Raw genomic sequence first — 19,948 nt, 5'->3', positions numbered from 1 at the left:
GCTCAAGAAATAATAAACACATTTTAATACAACAATTTGGGTTTACTAAAGTTGTTACTCCCAAAATAATAACACCCTTGAAACAATAATTTGTGATACTGAAAAATCATTACAGAGCAATCTGTACGCAGCAAAGATCCTTATAAAGAAAATGAGACCAAGGAAAAACTATAGATATCCCTTTTCTCACAAAACCCTCTAGCCAACCATTTTTCATCCATAGAAAAGACCATCATCGAACCCCAACATTGATTCATAATATAGCGCAACTATCATAAAAAGAAATACGTCCAATAGTGGTTTGAGGGGGAAAAACCATCTCAATATCAGCCTCTTCGCTTATATCTCTGACCTCCACCAAACTTATTATGAACTTGAATCTGTAGGATTAGCGACCTCTCCTCTTCGAGTGTCTGCTCCAACAACAAATTTTCATTGAGGAGAAAATTAGCGTTTAGTTGAAATGACCGGGACGAACCCTTTAAAATTCACGTGCAGAGAAGGAATTGTGTTCCCCTACACCACATCAACCAACCCTCTTCAAATTAGTCACTAAGGAAATCAAATCCAAAAAAATAACACTGAAAACAAAACCATAATATTTGAGTGAGTCTAAACACAATTAAAAAGACGTGAGCGGACAATGCCCTCAACGGAGACGGGCCTTCTTCGTGCATTCTTAATATAAATATATATTAAGCATATTTCATAAGACTCGATCATTATCATCTTGGGGATTCTTGGTACAACAAAATTGTGGTCACATGGAACCCTTTCATGTCGACAATGCGAAAGATGATGACCACGAGTCGGAAGAGATTTTTGATCTGCTGCCTCTGAGATGTAGAGAAATCAGTGGCAGTTCAACCGCCATGGAAAGTTTCATAGTCGTCTACGGTCCCTCATTCCCAACGCCGGGTCCGGACTTACTGCGAACAGACTTCGACATTTGGTTGATTCAGCGCCGCCGTCGTCAAGAAAATGCAGTCTTCTGTTCCGTGTGATAGAGGGAACCTTCTACAACGAGAGTGAAATGAAATTTATCGAGTGTGCCATCCGAGACAAGAGGTTGTCACCCTTCCCTCATCATGAATTCACTGTGTCGACTGTTCGGCACATGTCGCCCATAGAAAAAGAATCCCCCTCGGACAATCCTTCGTGGAAGCGATCGGAAATAAAGTTATTTTCTGGAATGAATTTGATCGGCGGCAACCCTTCTGTTACCTAATGAATGCAGAGCATAACTCCGGTCGGATTTTCCGTGCTTTGGATACTTCGTCAATAGCTCGAGAACTCCAAGTCGAGACTGTTCGTTGGACTTTGAACGCAATTGTTGGGGGATCGGCTGATAGTTTTGTCGTTGGATACCAATAGGGATGGTACACCAATGTTGTGCTTAGACGTAAACACTCAAAGGTGGTCAGTTCTTCCAGAGTGTCCCGACCCCTTCCATGAAAATTATACAGTTATCCCTTGGAAAAGAAAGCTTATTTAGTGGATATTAATAGCTGGGTATTTAGAGGCACCAATGATCCTACCCAAGTGGTTCCCATGCACTTCGATTTTCAGAGCAACGTGTGGGTAGTGGGGGAAGAAGAGAACACAACGTTTGCTCGGCGTTTGATGGGGTTTCCTAGATTTCGTGGTTCTGCCCGTCAATTTCTGGTTATGAGGGATATAGGGAGATCTATAATATCCTCCAAGTCCGGAATACTGTATGCCATATCACAGAGGTCAGATAAAAAGGATTTCATGGCGGATTTTGATGAGTATCCTATTGGGAATATTTACGCTATGGATGACTTAGCGAAAACGATGGACGCTAATTCAGACTCGGAAAAGTGAGCACACTCACCAAGTAGATCCGTTTAAACTCCCTAAGCTACCACGTAGAGAATAAAATCAACGGTTGGGAAATAAATGAGCACGATATACTTTTAGGTGTGGTACAAGTTTTGCGTTGGCGAGAGTCTATGTACGCAAGATATGCGTGGTGGACATTCAATAAGGATGACGGTGTTAAAAATTATGGCCTCGAGGAGTTGAGTGGATCTGATTTAGAAAATGGCCTGCATATTTCAGTGCTCAAAATTTGTTTGTGACCTCAGAATATTTAGTGCATTTTTATATAATTTGATTCACAAATTAAATCTTTTGATGTCAATCTTTATTATTATTTTATTGTTTAAGTGATATATTTTATATTAATAATAACAATATAATAAAATTTAATATAGAAGTTTTGGTTGAGGGGATAAAAACTACTAATTTGCCTTTGTAAATTGTAGATTATGATTTTGGTTATTATATGTTAGTTGTATTTTGGTGTTCAAGGTAATATTGTATTTTATAAATTATCCCTTAAGGTAGTTGTTGTAGAGGATTTCATTTTGACTATGTGTTGTAGACAAAGAATCCCAAGTTAAGGGTTTATTGTAATGAAGTGTGGGATTTTATTGAAAATATCTTTCAAGCATTTAATGTTTGACAAGGTGCCTTAGAAGCATTTAGTGGATTCATTGGAAACTACAATAAGTACAAGATATGAAATTGAAGTATATTATAGGCCATTGATTCCTAATAATTTAAAGCATTGGTAGTATTCAGGGATGATCAATAAAGAAGGTAATCTAGAGATGGTTGATGTAGAGCCATAATGGAAGAATTCTATTGTGAATCATAAAATTCTACAACTTAAAACTAATACCATTCTAAAAGGTTTGATTTCTCTAAAAAAACTTTATGATGAGAATGAGGTACCATTAAAAGCTTATGTGAAGAAAAAGCCTAAATATATGGAGGATTATAACCTAGGAATAGAGTAGGAACCTAAAATGGTTAAGTTATCAAAGAAAATCCTTGATCCATACAAAAAGAGGTATGTGGATTTATTTAGATAATAATTAGACATTTTTTTATGGAAATATGAGGACTTGAAAACATGTGGTATTTCCATTACACAACATAGGATTCCTAGTTCATCTAAAACTTAAAATAGTGTTCAATGTCGGTTTGACCTTGTGGATGGCCGAGCTACCCTCCCTCTCTCACTCAATACTCATATTCTTTAGTGCCAATTTCTACCGAGCTGATACCAGGGCTGGGACTCGACATCTGGTGGAACACCATTTAGCTCTGGATGTTATCTGAAATACCTAGGTGGGTGCTTAAGAAAATCTAACATAATATCCATGTTTGTGATTTAGCATTAATAGCCTTCATTACATTTGAAAAAATATGGGGATTAGAAAGGGACCTTATAGAACTTCACATTATGATGAACGATGCCTCAAAGAATAATGAAAATGTTGTAACGGACTATTCAAATGTACAAGTGCATGACCCTAGCTACAAGAACAAAGACTATATTATAGTAGAAGCTAAGGACTTTTCTCTTAATTATGATAAGAGTATGACTTAAATTATTTTTTTCTTGAGATCATTTTAGTTTTATTATTTTGAAGAAATGATTTCCTAGGCTATGATTTTGTTTCTATTGTATTAATAAGAAAAATTTATCCTTTTCAACCATTGAAATTGTACTCGAAGAAGTCGTGAAATCATCCTTAGGATTGGATACATTCAACGCTTGTGTTATATTTAGAAAAAAAATCAAGTACTCCAAATCTCGTGAGCTAGATGGAATAAATTGGACTTTGTTTGAGTTGAACTTGTTTGGCCAATACTATGTTATAGTTCATAGAGCTCCATCTCTATAAGTGGCATCTAGGGAGTAGGACTTTCTTGAGAGAACTGATTTATTCTTAATCTTCCTAATATAGTGTTTCCAAAGCTATGCATCTAGAAATATCTAAGAGAGGTGATCGAAAGATATATTATGTAATTGAAAGGGGAAAATACATATGTGAAAATGGATGAAAACAATTAGCGATATTTTTATTGAGGTAAGTTCTGATATTATATGTACAAAGAAAAAATAGTTACAGGAAAGTCCCCATAAAAGAATTTATTTGATGTAAATATCGTCTACAAGTGATAAATAGCATACTTAGGAACTCGAGGAAGATAAATCTAAAATGAATGAAAGTTATATGTTTTTTATAATAATAGAATTTTGTTAAATGATTCATGTATAACTAATAGAGAATCCATTGGAAAGGGTCCATGAATAATTGCGTCGAGAGGTGCTCTCCAATATAGTATGGAAGAGATATTGTCTTATCGTGTCATGTTATGTAAAATTTTTGACTTTGTCAAATTACCCAAAAATAAAATTAAAACTACAATAATTACAATTCTAAATTAGAACATTTTGACTCCATCAAATTACATAAATTTTTTTATTTTATTTTATTTTAAATAACATAACATAGATATTTATAATTATAATTAATAATTAGACCGACCTAGATCCATATTGACATCATATATACCAAGTGTGGAGTGGGATCAAATCTATTGACATGTAAACCTATTTTAGAGTGAAGAGATTTGATCCCTCTCTACGCTTGGTAGATCCAGAGTTAAGATGGATCTAGGTTGGTGTAGTAAAATGATCTTTCAAATGGTTAATCATTGTCATAATTGATTTATAAATGTATACCAAGAAAGGAAACCATGCAATTTTTTTCAAGTAATACCAATTAAAGGTTAAACACAAATGGTAGTCATGTGTTAGCTGTTTCTGTGGGAGAATATGGCCAAGGGTTTGGTGTGGATATTTCGAATGCACAAATGACCATAAAGTATACTATACACATTGATCATTTAATAAATAAAAAATTCCAAGACAATAATTATACCTTGATGTCCATTGGATTACTTGAAATAGATGATGTATGAACAATTTAAAAAGCATGTTGATTTGGCTTCACCAAATTTCCATCTAATCCTTATTCATTCCAATTGTTCAAGGAGATGTAGCTATCAATTGTTTATTTAAAAATAAAGATGCATTCATGATGTTTTGCTAAGAAATAAATATTACTAGTGTTTAAAACCAAATATGTGATGTTTATGTTATTCCCATGTGAGTATGCTGTGTGAATCCTATCTCACCTCCTAGTCTATATTAAAGTGAAATAAACGCATATAAAACATGTGTGCACTAGAAGGAACCTTTTTGTTTCAACTTTCAGTAGTTGGGGAATATGAATCAATTTATCTATATGCATAAATGGTGGATTTGATATCTAGAATGGGAACTCTTGATTTTCTCTTGCATCAACATTTTTTCTAATACCACTACTCCAATAATCTCACTTGCATATGTGGATGATTACTATGCTACTTAACCTATAACCTATAGACACAAGATTAGGAAATGTCAAAATATAAACTTTTTGTAAGAGGGTAGGAGGTCATATATGAAGAGTGGGTGAATCTTATAACAAATTTAAACATGCTAGAAAATGTATCAAATAACCAAAACCATCATAAACAAAAATGTATATATTGAATGTGAAACATTGAGAGAGGCACTCATCACACGATGAAATCGAAAAATGAATTTTTTTACCATTTGTAACTGGAAAGAAAAGTACTTTTTGTGGGAAAATGTTAAACAAAGGAACCCTACGAAAACTTTGAAAAAGATATAAATCTTTAACTCTTTTTGATACCCTATCATGACTTGTTAAACATTCACTCTCCTTCCCCTTGCATTATTTTTTTATTAGCAAAATTGATCGGATGCTTATGATAGATTTGGGATGTCTATGATTGATGTGCATTAAACCATCTCAATAATATTTATAAATATCATTTAAAAAATAATACAAAGAAGAATTGTGAAATAACTATGGCATAAAAATATGTGTTGTACTTTGCATCTACTCATGTAGGTTTCTTAATTGAAAAAAATTTACATGCAATCACAAAATGACACCTTATACCTCCACTTCAGGGGATGGCATGAAAATGTAGACCTTTTATGAAGAAAAAAACTCCACCATTGCGTTCATGGCAAAAAATCATGAAAAATGACTATAAAGTTGGCCCTATTTTGTGCTCATGACCTCTGGGGCTTTACGGAATCTTTTAGATTCCTTGAAATATTCTTTGCAAGGATATTCCCCAACATATTCTTGAGAACATCTCTTGTAAAACACACCCAAGTGGCCCTATTTTGTTTTAAAAAATATAGCCCAAAGAGTTGTTTTTTCTTGCTAATTTCGTTTGGGGTTACTAGACAAATTAATCATGCGACAATTTCATCACTACTGACTGGGTGCCACATGGCTCATTCTGATTCTTCCGTATTGCCGATTGGGATGCTAACTAGGTTATTGATGTCACCTGCCACACATTGTCTCTTGATTGCCCCCTACTGACTATACCTCCAAGTCATCATGCTGATGTCGTCAGCTGTACGAATGACATCAACATCTATACTTCTGACGATTACATCGTGTGTCCTCTTGTGGGTCCTACTTGTAAAAATTTTAGTTGTTTCTCAAAAACTTCTGCAGGACATAACTTTCTCATATGATGTCGGATTGAGGTTTTGTTTACGCCATTGGATTCAAAGAAAATAGATCTTCGATTTGAGACTGGTTTCGCTACATTTTGAGGAATTTGAAAATTTTTCCTTTTGGGATCCTCCTGGATCATTATCACCAACACAGAACAAGGACAAATTTATAGTCATTTTTCATGATTTTTCACCATGAATGTAATGGTGCAGTCTATTTCTTCAGAAGGGGTCTACATTTTCAGGCCATCCCTGAAAGTGGAGGTGCAAAGTGTCATTTTGTGATTTCATGTAAATTGTTTTCACTGCAAATTAATGAAAGAGGCATGCCCACATTGATCAAGGCCCAGAGACGTATTCCACACTTGGTGAACTCCATTATCAACTTGTTTTTGTTCCTTTGTTCTCATGTTTTTTTGTTTATTTTTGCTTCTTCTATGTGTATGGTTCACATGGTTACATTCTCTTTTAAATTCAATTTTGTGTGCATCCTTGAAGTAAACTATTTGGATCAAGTTTGGTATTTGAGAAGGTCTTCTTGATGTGAATTGCATAAGTGAATGCTAACCAGGAACAAGTTCTAAAGGTGTGAAGGAAAAATCAAATCCTTTGATCCCGAAGAAGAGTGTGCAACATGAAGATGAAACATTACAGACGAGGATGGTCGGTTGGATGAAGAGAGAAATTATCGTAAGATCTTCTTAACCATGGCAAAAACAATGGAAAAAATATTTGTAGAATATGACAAGATAATGGTGAAGCTGGAGAAGAATGAGTGAGATGATCATGACTCGGTAAATTGAGGAGAAGGAGGAGAGCCTCCTGAACCTCCCTCTCCGTTTTTCACTGGCATTTCTTCTCCCTCCTCTTTTCATCATTCTGACATGCATTGTAGGAATGCATCTAAAAAGTCATCTTTTAAACTTGATGTAAAGTTTGATTTTCCCACATATAATAGAGAATGTAATGCATAAAAATTCAGTAATTGGATCATATAGATTGAGGTGTATTTCTGGATTTAGAAAATTGATTAAGATAAGGAAATGATTCAATTAGCATCTCTTCGACTAAGTGGCACCGCTCTCTTCTAGTGGGAGAGAAAGCTACATAAAGGTAGCAAAAATTTGGGTAATCTCATTTCCTCTTGGACCAATTTTGTTTCTGCATTAAAAGATCAATTCTATCCTTTGGGTTATACACAAAAGGCTTTGATGGAATGGAAATATTTAAGACAAGGTAAGGAAAAAATGTGTAAAGCTTCACAAAATGGTTTAGAAAACAAGCTTTAAATTTGGGCACTCGACTTGATTCACTAGAAACTGTAACAAAGTATAGTGGTGCTTTACATAGTTATATCAAGCATTCTTTGTTGTTGTTTGAGCCTACTACCATTGATGCAGCTAGTGTGATGGCCATTCACCTTGAAATAAGGGACAACAAAGACAAAGAGGATCATCACAAGAAATAATCTTTCAAACGTCATAATGGAAAGTTCAATGGGAAAGGAAAGGGAAAGGAAAGGGAAAGGAAAAAAATACAGCTACAACCAAGAAGGAACGAGGAAAGCCATCTTGCACACATTGCAAGAAGGAAGTCGATGATGATGAACAATGTAGGAAGTTGCATCCAGAATTGAATCCAAAGAGATTTGGTGGTAATGGAAAAAAAAATATGGTGGCAACTGTGCAGCAAGACCTTGGATATGACTCTGGTGATGAGACACAGATCACAACAGTGGGCATACAAGGTAACCTTTCTCTTCATGCTAATGAAAATTTTAAAATGCATGCAAATACTGGTTCTTCAAATGAGTCTCTTCTTAATGAATGAAAGAGAGTTGAATTGTTTCATATTAGAGTTGTGATGAAACATTCTAATGTGGAAATCTTGTTTGATCTGGGTTCTCAAGTAAACTTGACTTCAGGATCCTTGTGTAAGGAACTAGGGTTGGAGATCAATCCTCATCCAAAACCCTACCCTCTTGGTTGGGTGTGTGACAAGGAAAAATTGCATGTAACCAAACAGTGTAGGGATTGATTTGTGATTGCATCCAAACTTTTAGATGAGATTGATGTTGATGTTGTACCTTTGGATATCTGTGGGATTGTAGGCGTGTTGTATTAAATTGGTACAATGTTTGAAATTTGGGGTCGCCCATTGGCGGGCCGGCCTATGCGGCCAGCCAAGTTCGAACCCTGCTGGCCCTGTTTTTATATATGGCAATCCGTTAGATTGGGCGGGCTCCCGGGTCAGCCACAGGCCTCGACCCATTTAATATATTTGTATGTTGACCGTTGTGAAGGAGCAGGTCCATTGGGCTTTCCCTGATATTTTAATTTTTTTTGTTTTTATATAATAAAGTGAAAAAAACCCGTCGGTCGAATTTGGGGTTCACCAATTTTTTTAAGTAGGTGACAATTTCGCCCTTTCTGGCTACTGGAAATCGTCACCCTGAAGTGCCAATTTTTCACCTTGTTAACTACTGCCAAATTTGGCGGGTTTCTCTAGATTTAGTAGGTCATCTAGTTTTAGTTGTCCTCCAAATTTAGTTGTTGCTCTACCAAATTTAGCTAGTGGACCTAGTTGACCAAAACTTTGACAACAAATATCTTGAACATACGAACTCATATTGAGGTGTTGTTTGTGACGTTGGAAATATTGTGATGAGCTCTTCGATCTGGTACTAGTTTCATTATAATCCAAGGAATTTGATTTTTGAGTATTTCCTAAGCCCCCTTTTACTTTTGAGTGTTTCTAGAGCCACTTGAACATTCCTCCCCACCAAGGAGCTTTTGGTCCTCCAAAAACATGAACACAATCTGCAATCTGTTATACTCCCTCATCTACACAACAAGTTCCCTATCAAGCCACACTTCCTTCCCCTTCACCTTTGTTCTTTGAAACCATAAGTGATGAGCCAACACCTACATTCTATGCAAACATGTTGTACATATTTTGAAAATTACACACAAGACTCAAACAACCCCATACATGCCAAGAGTTCATCACACCCATTGCTTAAGTTTACATCAAAATCATAACAGAAACCATACCCAAGGAATCAATAAAAAATAAGCCACAAAATATCATCATGTTGCTTTGATAAGTGATGGAAAGCCAATCATCACTTTTACATTAATTTTGCAACATGTGATTTACAAAAATGTTTCCATATTATACTGCTTAAAAATGCTACCCATTTTCTACCCAACTAGGTGAGTGGGTTCTCTTCTTATAGTTGGTTTTCTTCATTGACTGGTACTTCTTCATTCACAAGTTCTTTCTGGTCACGAAGTACATGACATGTGGATTTCATGTATTTCCTTATTGCAGTGATTGTAATGGTTCTTCCTTCTCCAAACCTTTTGTACCTTCTTTGAATTTTTTTTCTTGGTGCGTCCCTAATGAGGAGAACTTTGTATGGAATACTCATTATCAGTAGAATGTTGTGATGTGCTCCCATTTTCTATCATTTATTGGTCATTGGTTGTCTTGGAGCATTTTCTACATCCTTTCTAACATAACCAAGTCTTGCATGGTGAGGCAATTCCTCCACTTTGATAGGATTCACAATGCCCTGGCCATTAATGTTGAAGCCTTTTTCTTGATATCCCATTTTCTTCATCAACTTTGAACCAATTCCTATAGTATGTTTCTCAAAAGCAACGAAATCATCATCATAAAAAGAACATGAAATTGAAGAATAATTTTTTACCTCATACTTTTTGTGTTGTAACTTTTCCAAGGCCTCCTCCTTGGCTTGTAATTGATGTCATAACCTTTATTTCTCCTCCTCTTATTCTTATAGGGCTCTCTTAGTTCATCATTCTCCACTTCAATGCTTTTCTTGATCTCTTCTAGTCCTTGGAGGCATTGAGTCTTTGGTACCCCTTTCATATTTGGCACAAAATCTCTTGAAATCTTGTTTCATCACCTGAATCGGAACCCAAGCCAATAGGTCCATCACATGCTATCTTGAGAGATGCAAACTGATTCTCATCAACTGAGTCATATCCCAGGTCAATTAGTACAACATCTACAAATCCTACAGATGTGATATTTTCATCATCCTCTGATTCAAATTCTTGGTCTTGTTGCATAATTGCAATCATCTTCTGGTTCTCCTTCTTGCCATTCCTCTTTGGCCTCAATTCTAGATGCATTTTCCAACAATGTTCCTCATCATGCCCTTCTTTCTAAAAATGAGTACAAGAGGGTTTTGATTTTCTCTTAGTTGTTGCTGCCCTCTTTGGGCAATCATCTTGCTCATGCTTTTGCCTGATTACAAGATGTATATCCTTCACACTAGCTTCATCAAAAGTTTTAGGTTCAAATAATACCAATGAATGATGTAAATAACCATGCAATGAGGCAATTTATTTCATCAATGTTTCAGGAGAGTCTAATGGAACATTCAATGCAAATGCTTATTTCCTAAACTCCTCTGTAAAATTTTGAACAATTTGACCTTTACTTTGTTTCAAATGCTCCCCTTCCATCATGGTCTTTTTCCTGTAGCCCAATGGGTAAAATTGTAATCTTAAAGCCTAAATAAACTCATACCAAGATGAAAGAAGTTTACAATTACTCTTACCACCTTTCTGCAGCTTACTTTCCCACCATACTAGAGCAATTCCACTCAATCGAAGGGATGCTAACCGAATCTTGGCCTCATCCTCTTTGATTCGGTGTATGCAAAAATATACTTCAACTTGTCTGATCCAGTTATCTAGTTTTTCTACATTAGATTCTCCACTAAACATAGGTAAATCAAACTTGACATCCAGCTTGAAAAGGGGTTTATGAGCTTTTCTACCTTTAGAATGATGAGAAGAGGAAGAAGAATAACTTTCATTGGAAGATGGAGAGGGAGGTTCAGGAGGGGGACCTTCTCCTCCACCTTCATGATTTACTGAGGCATGATGATCTAGTCCTTATTTCTCCTCTAGTTTCGCCATTGTATTCTCATATTCTACAAACAATTTGCCCACTTTTTCTGCCATGGTGTAGAAGATCTTGCGATAATTTCACTCTTCCTCCAACTGAGCATCTTCATTTTCCATTTCCCTTCTTCATGTTGCATGCCCCACTTCTAGATCAAAGACTTAAGTTTTATTTCAACTCTTTGGAGCTTTGCTCTAGTTATCATAAACTTGCAATTCACATCAACAAAAGACCCACTCTGATACCAAACTTGATCTAGATCATTTTACTTCAAAGATGCATACAAAATTTCATTTTAAAGGGAATGTAACCATAAGATACATACACATAAAAGAATCTGAAATAAATGACAACCAGGTGAAGCAAAGCCACAAACAAGTTGATAATGGAGTTCACCCAGTGTGGGTTATGTCTTTGGGCCCTACCCAATGTGGGGATGCCTCTTTCATTAATTTTCAGTGAAATCAAATTACATGCATGAACAAAAATACACCTTATACCTCCACTTCCATGGATGACCTGAAAATGCACACCTATACTAAATAAATTGACTGCATTATTGAATTCCTAAAAAAAAAAATGGAAAAACGACTATAAACTCGACCTTGTTCCACCTCAGTCAAATCTGGACATCCAGGAATCTCAAAGATTCCCCCCAAGATTCCTTTCTGGAGATGGGTGAAAATTCCACTGCTGAGATGAAGAAATTAACTCTACAGCTAAACTCCTGGTGAATTCTTGGTTAAGATGAGTATACACTTAATATGGTTTTCCATTGTCAAAATTCAACCCTTAGGCAATCTTTTAGATTCCTCAAGATTTTGTTGTAAGAATATTCCTCTTGAATCTAGAATATTCTCCTAGAATATTTTATAAAATATTCTTCGTTGAAAACTATGCCTAGGCGGGACCTCCTCGGACTCTATTCTCTCAGTCCCCCTCGCAATGTACAAATGAGTGTTTAAATATGTTTGAGTGGGTGAACCTTTCAAGACCCGCCATTTGGCATAATGGTTTTGGCTCCAATTTGCACCCGAGAGACTCAGAGTCGATTCCCTATAGTGTTGTTTATAGGAAGGTGGTTTTTTTATGTTGGCATGTTGTATTAATATGGTACGATGTTTGAAATTTGGGGTCGCCCATTGGCGAACCGTGGGTTCGAACCCTGCTAGCCTCATTATTATTTATGGCAGTCCGTTGGATTGGTTGGGGTTCCGGGTCAGTCGCAAGTCCCAACCCCTTTCATATATTTGTATGTTAATGATTGGGGAGGGGTGGGTCCACCAAACCTACCCTTCTATTTTAAATATTTTTTTATTTTTTATAATAAAGTGAACAAAACCCGTCGGCCAAATTTGGGGGTCACAGGTATTTCTAAGTAGGTAGTAATTTCACCCTTTCCGACTCTTGGAAACTATTACACTAAAATTTGTCACCATGACTATTTGCAGTCAGTACGGCTCCATCAATAACCATACTGTCCTCCTTGGCAAGTCTTATACCTCTGCTCCTCATGTCAAACTCCAAAAAAGAGAGAAAGCCTTTAAAACATCAATATAACTCTGCTTCCGCACTTTCTCTTGCTCTTACCTGCAGGCACGCACCTCAAGTACATAATACCTGCGTACTTGTACGCTCTGTCTGTAAAGGGGTGGGTGCGGACCCCTGTAAAAGTCAAAAGGCGCAATTTTTACTTCAAAAAACTTACTTGCGGTTGATTCTAGAGCATTCTAGAAGATGGTTTGACGTGGATTGAGTGCCTCCAGATGGTTCATGCATCCCAATGAAAGAGGAACTTATCCCATGAAGAGGGGAGCTATCCCTTTGAAAGAGGGGCTTATCCCATTGATGGTGGACCTGTTTAACTTCCTCCAAAGCATTATAAATATAGGCATTGGGCCAGAGGCAAGGGAGGTTGAAAGCTGAACATTCCTAAGGGTAGATGCTACTGAAATTAGGACTCCCTTATAGAGCTTGAGAGAAGAGATCACATTCCTTTCTTAGCTTCATTTGGAAGTGGGTGAGCTGATCAAAGTAGAGGAGAACTCTTGCTGGACCTTGGGAGGGACCTGCACAACACCAAGGCATTGGTTGTAAGGTTTCTTTTGTTTCCAATTAATACAATTAAGTTCATTTTTCTCAACAAGTTGTTATATATAATTTGTTTCATAAACTCCTTGGTCTTTATGATGAATATGTTTTATTATATGAGTTATTCAGGTGCTATGTAATCGTTTGCTTGTTTGTATATGCAGGCTTCAAGGAGAGGAGCTCATCTAGATCGAAGAGGCTTGGCTGCTACAAACAGCGTTGGACTAAATGTAAGCCTTAAACACCTGGTTGCTTTTATTTTAAATGCATATTTAGGGAAAGATAGTGCTTGATTGTTTTGTTTGTCACTAGAAACGCCTTAGTTTCTAGGGAGGTCGGTTTTGTCCGCAAAATTGACTCTTTCCACATGAAAAAATGGCGACTCCACTGGGGAATCCATGGATTTGATTGATTTCTCTTTTGATTGATACTTTGATTTGAGAAACGTTGATTTCTTTCTAGTTTTTCACTGATTGACTGTGAATTTGGGTAGAATAGCTTAGGATTGAGTTAGTTTTTATTTTTCTTGTTTTTGAGAGAAGTACGCACCCTCTGATTTAAGCACAGTGCATACCTGTATGCACTTCTGCTTTGCACACAAAGCGTGGCCGCACCTGTGCAAACGGGTTGCCTGCGTACCCTGTCAAAAGTTTAGAAAATTTCAATTTTTTCCTTTTTACCTATTAGATCTTGTTTATAGTTCATTTATTGCTGCCCAGATCCACTGGTTACCTATCAGAAGCTTTCATCTAGGCTTGTTTCATTAGCATCAAGGGTTTTAGTGAAGTTCATAGAAATTCTAGCCCTAGGTTTGATTTTTGTATTGGTCTTGTAGTGACTCTGGATTTAGAAGCTGTAGAAACCTTGGATATCCCTGGTCTTTTCAGTCTTCTTAGGAGTTAGACCATTCGTAAAATCCACCTTTGTTTGAAAAACCTACCATTGTGCTGTCTCTTTGTGGAATTTCGAGAAGGCTTGTTTGTTAAGTTGTGAATTTCATTCTTAAGAAAAAGAACAAGAGCTTTTTATTTTTGTTTTTGATTAATTTATGATTCTGCATGAATTATTCCTTGGTTGAATTGTAACTGAGTAAAACAACCTAGAATTATATTTTGTAGGCTTTTACCTCATTGGATTTGCTTAGGTAAATTTCTCTTAGATTTTCATAGATCTTAAAATTGATTTTTGTTAAGTAGTTTTACATGCTTTGTTAAAATAGGAAAAATACAAAATCTCTTTTGAAGAAAGTTTGTTTTAGTAGCGTTTGAAGTCTTTGAAAAGAGAAAGGAAGTTTTCGTGAAATAATTAGTGGTCTTGTGTTGTGTGCTTTGGAAAATATAAAGAGATTTTTTGTTTGATTTTTATTGCTAAGAAAGTTGTCTTTATAAATTTTGCATTCTCCAACTCTCTTAGCTAGGGAATTCATTGAAAAGGAAAGATTGTTTTTTCATCCTAGTTGCATCTTTTTAGTGGATTTGAGTCGAGTCTACACATCATAAGTTTCATCTCCGCTACCTTTTGTCCTAAAGAAAAGCCATAAAAAATAATGCTTAAAGTAAAATTAACTTAGTAACTTTTTATTTACTAGGGCTCTGATACACCAACATAGATCAGGCTAGTGTCTTGGAGTAGAAGAGTAATTAACTCTCCAAGACAGTGAAAACATACAAGTAGCTTATCTTGCGGTAGGATAAATCCAATTGTTACATTTATGCTCTGGGAAAGCTCCTCTTAAAGGAGAAGCACGAGATCGTGTCCGAACCAGTGAGGGGATCAATCCTCCTTCATTGGGAACGACACCAGATATGCACATACTACAAACGGTAAACCTCGGATTAACCATTGTCGAGGAGCCTGGGGTCACTTGTCGGTAAACCTTGGATTATTGTCAAGGAGTCGGCAAGGGGATTGAGCTTGTTACTCTGCCCTTGCGTGCGTATCGGATCGTAGACTATTCCCCCAGGTATATTTGTTACTGTTGGTGACCTTAGTGACTATTATCTTTAGGATTCTTCCTAAGGTGACGGTGGAGGGAAGATCCCACTGTACCTGGAGTAGACGTTGGCTAGACTCACTTGGATTTTCTGGGGGGTTCACTTCACTCGAGACGGTTAAAGTGGAGGAACTTGGTCCAGTCTATTCATTAAGCAGGTTGCCGGGGTAACTGTTCCACCCGCCATTTCTGTACTGAATTCTGCGATGTTGGATTTCATCACCAACTAGTGTTTTCGGTCTGGAAAGTTACTGTTTGTGTGTGGTTTGACGCCCTAGATTCTTTAGGCGTGTGATTCGAATTTGTTTGGTTCTTTAGAGACTTAGGTGGTTTGCTTTGAGATTTTACTTTGTTTGCGTGTGCAGTAGTTAAAAGTTTTTAGCTGTGGCTGAATTACCAAGACAATCCCATAGACTTCGTGGCTAGTCTCTTGAGGTTGTAGCCGTGGCTAATTTGTTGAGGAAGTCTCGTAGACTTCGGGGCCAACCTCCTGAAGAAGTCCAAGGCCATTACGAAGGTTTGAAAGTCCTCGTAACTCCTAGTGGCAGTAAAGTTGGGTCACCTGAAGAAGGATAGTCTTCGTTGGTTGTTCATCCTGATTACCAAACTCTAGAAACATGTTATAATCCTGAAGCTATTTCGGTTTCCGAACTTGCTGGCAGCTTTTCATCTACTAGTGATATAGGCAAAGAACCTGAGATATCTGAACCTGTTACTCCAACATCGAGGTTTGCCTCTCCAACTTCTAGTGCTCCTAATTCACCTAGGGTAGAAAGAGTAATCACCGAAAATCTTCCTTCTAGTTTGATAGATATTGAAGAAATTGCTCCGGAAGAAGAAATAGGCATCCCTATCCCTGAAAATCAACCTACTATTGATCTAAGGGAGTGTGAATCAATTTTTTACAGTCCACCTAGAAGTACTACTTGGTATCTTTCTTTAACAAATTTCTTAGAAAACCCAGGGTTAAGTTTTTCACCACCTCGTGCTCCTTATCCACCTAGGGGTTTTTATACTCCTGTAAATATGTCAGGTCAGTCGTCCATGTTTACTCAATCGCCTGAATCTTTTTTGTACGGCGGTCCTTCTGTTCCCTCTGGGTATTAGTCACTTTCTGGTACTTTTTCGGGAGCATCTCCTCAACCCATTGAACAAAGGTTATTCACTGGAAGCAATGGTGCAAAGCCGTTGAGTGTAGAAGACATTCTTATGATGTCAGGTTCTATTCTCAATTCTCAACCTCAAGGTGGCCAGTTACCGCCTGGGGGGCAGCCTCAATTAACGCCCGGGGAGCAACCACAAGGTACACAATTTGCATCTGGGGGCAACCTCAAGGATAGTACGTGCCTACGGTACATTCCGTTCCTCAAGGTCAACCCCAGACTCAATATGTACCCCAACGTCAACCCCAGTATCAATTTATACCTCAAGGTCAACCCCAGTATCAGTACATGCCTCAAGGGTATCTACCCCAAGGTCAGTACTCGAACCAAGGTTTCCAACCACCCCAAGGTCAATCTTATGTTCAAGGAACGGGAAATGTACCTTTCAATTATCAATCCTACCCTCAACCCGGTTTTGGATCTCAATATTCTCAACCTGTTATGGGTCAGTACCCCGGAATAAACATAGTGTGGGATCCAACGCAAATTCAACAGGTGTTGCAGCCAAATGTACAGTTGTCATCTCAAACTGGACAACCCTTAGTTTCTGGTTCACCTCAGAAACTAGTCCAGTCTAATATTCAAACTTCTGTACCTTCGGTAGTTTCTCAGTCTGGGCCTACTGCGCCTCGTACTCCATCTCAAACGACTGCTGCAACTGCCGCAACATCTGTTCAATCTACCCCACCTACTTCTAGAGTATCGACAGCTCCGGTTTCTATTGTTCCTGTATCTACTCCTCAGACATCTTTACCATCGTCTGGATCCACCATTCAAACTACGGTTCAGATGCCTGTAGGACAACCTGGTTTAAGTACGGTTGTCACAAGTCAACCACAATTCACTTATCAACCGTACCAGGGACAGTACCAATTCGGTCCTGCTGTCCAGCAGCCAGTTTATCAATATCAACCGTATCCTGGGTACACTTATCAACAACCACAACAACCCCAGTACGGTCAGGTTAATCCTGGTTTTCCAGGAGGATACAATATCTCGAATGCGAGTCCTATTCCTAGTTATCCTGGATATCCTCCTCCTGGGGTTGGTCTCATGACCCAGAGTTTTAGGGATCCTAATCGGCAGCTACCGTTTATCGCAACTTTGGACTTACCAGACTTGTCGCACCTAATGAACGATCCAATTAATTATCTTTTGTTTTGGCCGCCAATGCCGAATAAGTGTCCCAGTGACATTCCCAAGTTCGAAGGTAAATCTGGAGAGGACCCGTCAAATCCCGTGATGACTTATCACCTCTGGTGTGCCTCTAATTCTATCTCGGATGATTCGATCCGCTTATGTCTTTTCCAGCGCACTCTCATTGGTCTTCCAGCCAAGCGGTATATTGAGTTACCACGGGCCTCTTTTTATAATTTTAGCCAGTTAGCTACCTCGTTTTTAACTCATTTTCAGTTGCCAGTCAGATATGATAATGGCACGGAGTTACTAACTTCATTAAAGAAATTGACGTCCACTTATATTTCCGATCATATTCATGAATGGAGACGTCGAAGGCGGTTAGTGAAAGTTTTTATCCCGGACCAGATCTTAGCTAAATGGTTTGTTAAATCATTGTTACCGAAGATTACTGAAGACGTAGCTAAGGCCGGAGTAGTTACTGAGGAGCAAGTGAATGCTCAAGCACAATACCTTGACTTAGTTTATACTCAGTCAGGTATGTTACACGAAACGATCCCCGATCTTCCCAAGTCAAATCAAATCGCTGCAGCTCCTTCGGGATCTCATGACGCTGATGGTATGATTGGTACGATTAACACTAAAAGTAAGAAGAAGTCTTCCAAGAATTCTTCTCCTATCATAACCTTGCCTGATTCCCCGACAGGAGATTCTTCTGCAGAGGTTTCCGCCGATATTCACGCTGTAGAATCATCTACGACTAAATCAAAATCCGGTGGAAAGAAGAAAGGAAAGAAGAAGAATAAAATGGACAAGAGTTCAAAAGAGAAATCCGAAAAGGCGGAATCCAATGATGAAAAGCGCAAACCTCGATATCCTTGTCTTATTTGTGAAGAGGAACACTTTACAAGAGACTGCCCTCATCGAGCAGAGGTTGCGAAAATCATCAAAGGTTCCCAAACTCCTGCTGTTTTGAAGGATCCATTTCCAAATCAAGATAGCAAGATGATAGGTTCTTCCTCGAATGCCAATGAAGAACCCATATTGATGATGTCCCATGTAAGTTTTGCGACTCGATCGCAAGATTATGGTAGTAAAAGTCCTGTTGATGGCAAAGAAGCAAAATCTTCTCATTCTAATCCATCAACCTTAGCCAAGGATAATTTTGGGGGCGAATGTTCGCCCTTTGGCGAAATTAAGGGGTTTTAAATTTTTAGTGGGCGAATATTTTGTATCATAGTACATTTTTACAAATCACCTCAAATAGCCCACCTTATTTTAAGGGAGAGGGTAAAAAAAGTAAATTTAGCCCTTGAAAATAGGACTTACAACCTTCCATTCGCCCATTTTCAAGAATAGGTTTTATTTAAGTGAATCCTATGGGCCAAATACCATATTTATAAAAGAGGTATGGTAAATTAATAAAAATATAAATAAATGAGAGGTATGGTAAATAAATAAAACATTTTTTATATTTACTCCATAAGTCACCTTATATACATGTAAGGGTGTAAAAAAATAAAAATATAAGTAAAGTGGAGGTATGGTAAATAAATAAAAATATAAATAAACTAGACGTATCGTAAATAAATAAAACCTCTTTTTACATTTAGTCCATAACCCTCGTTCTATTTATGAAGGCTCAAGAAAGAGGTTTTATTTAAGTGAATCCTATGGGCCAAATACCATATTTGTAAAAGAGGTATGGTAAATTAGTAAAAATATAAATAAACGAGAGGTATGGTAAACAAATAAAACATTTTTTTATATTTACTCCATAAGTCACCTTATATTTACGAACACTCAAAAAATGGGTTATATTTAGGTGAAACCTATGGCCAAAATACTATGGGAAAAATACCATGGCCTAGATTGTTATTAATACCATGCAAAAAACCATTATTAACCCTAATATTAGAATTAATAAAAATAAAAATGGCACATGGTATTGACCCATGGTATTCACCAAAATGGCACATGGTATTGACCCATGGTATTCACTTGGAATGTAGCCTATTTAAATGGGGGAATTAAACCAGCATGTAGCCTATGCTAAGATTCACTAGGACTTTACAAAGTTTTATTATTTAGTGAAAGACTCGCAAAGTTCTTACAAGATTTTATAATTGAGTAAAATATTCGCCATGCCTGGTGAGAGATTCGCCAAAAAATTATATATACATATTA

This window comes from Pinus tabuliformis, chromosome 2_2, assembly GCF_031772625.1.
Source record: "Pinus tabuliformis cultivar Carrire ecotype Pingquan chromosome 2_2, CPIR1, whole genome shotgun sequence".
Classification (NCBI taxonomy): Eukaryota; Viridiplantae; Streptophyta; class Pinopsida; order Pinales; family Pinaceae; genus Pinus; species Pinus tabuliformis.
The sequence above is the reverse complement of the archived record's forward strand: the minus strand, read 5'-3'. Positions refer to the sequence as shown.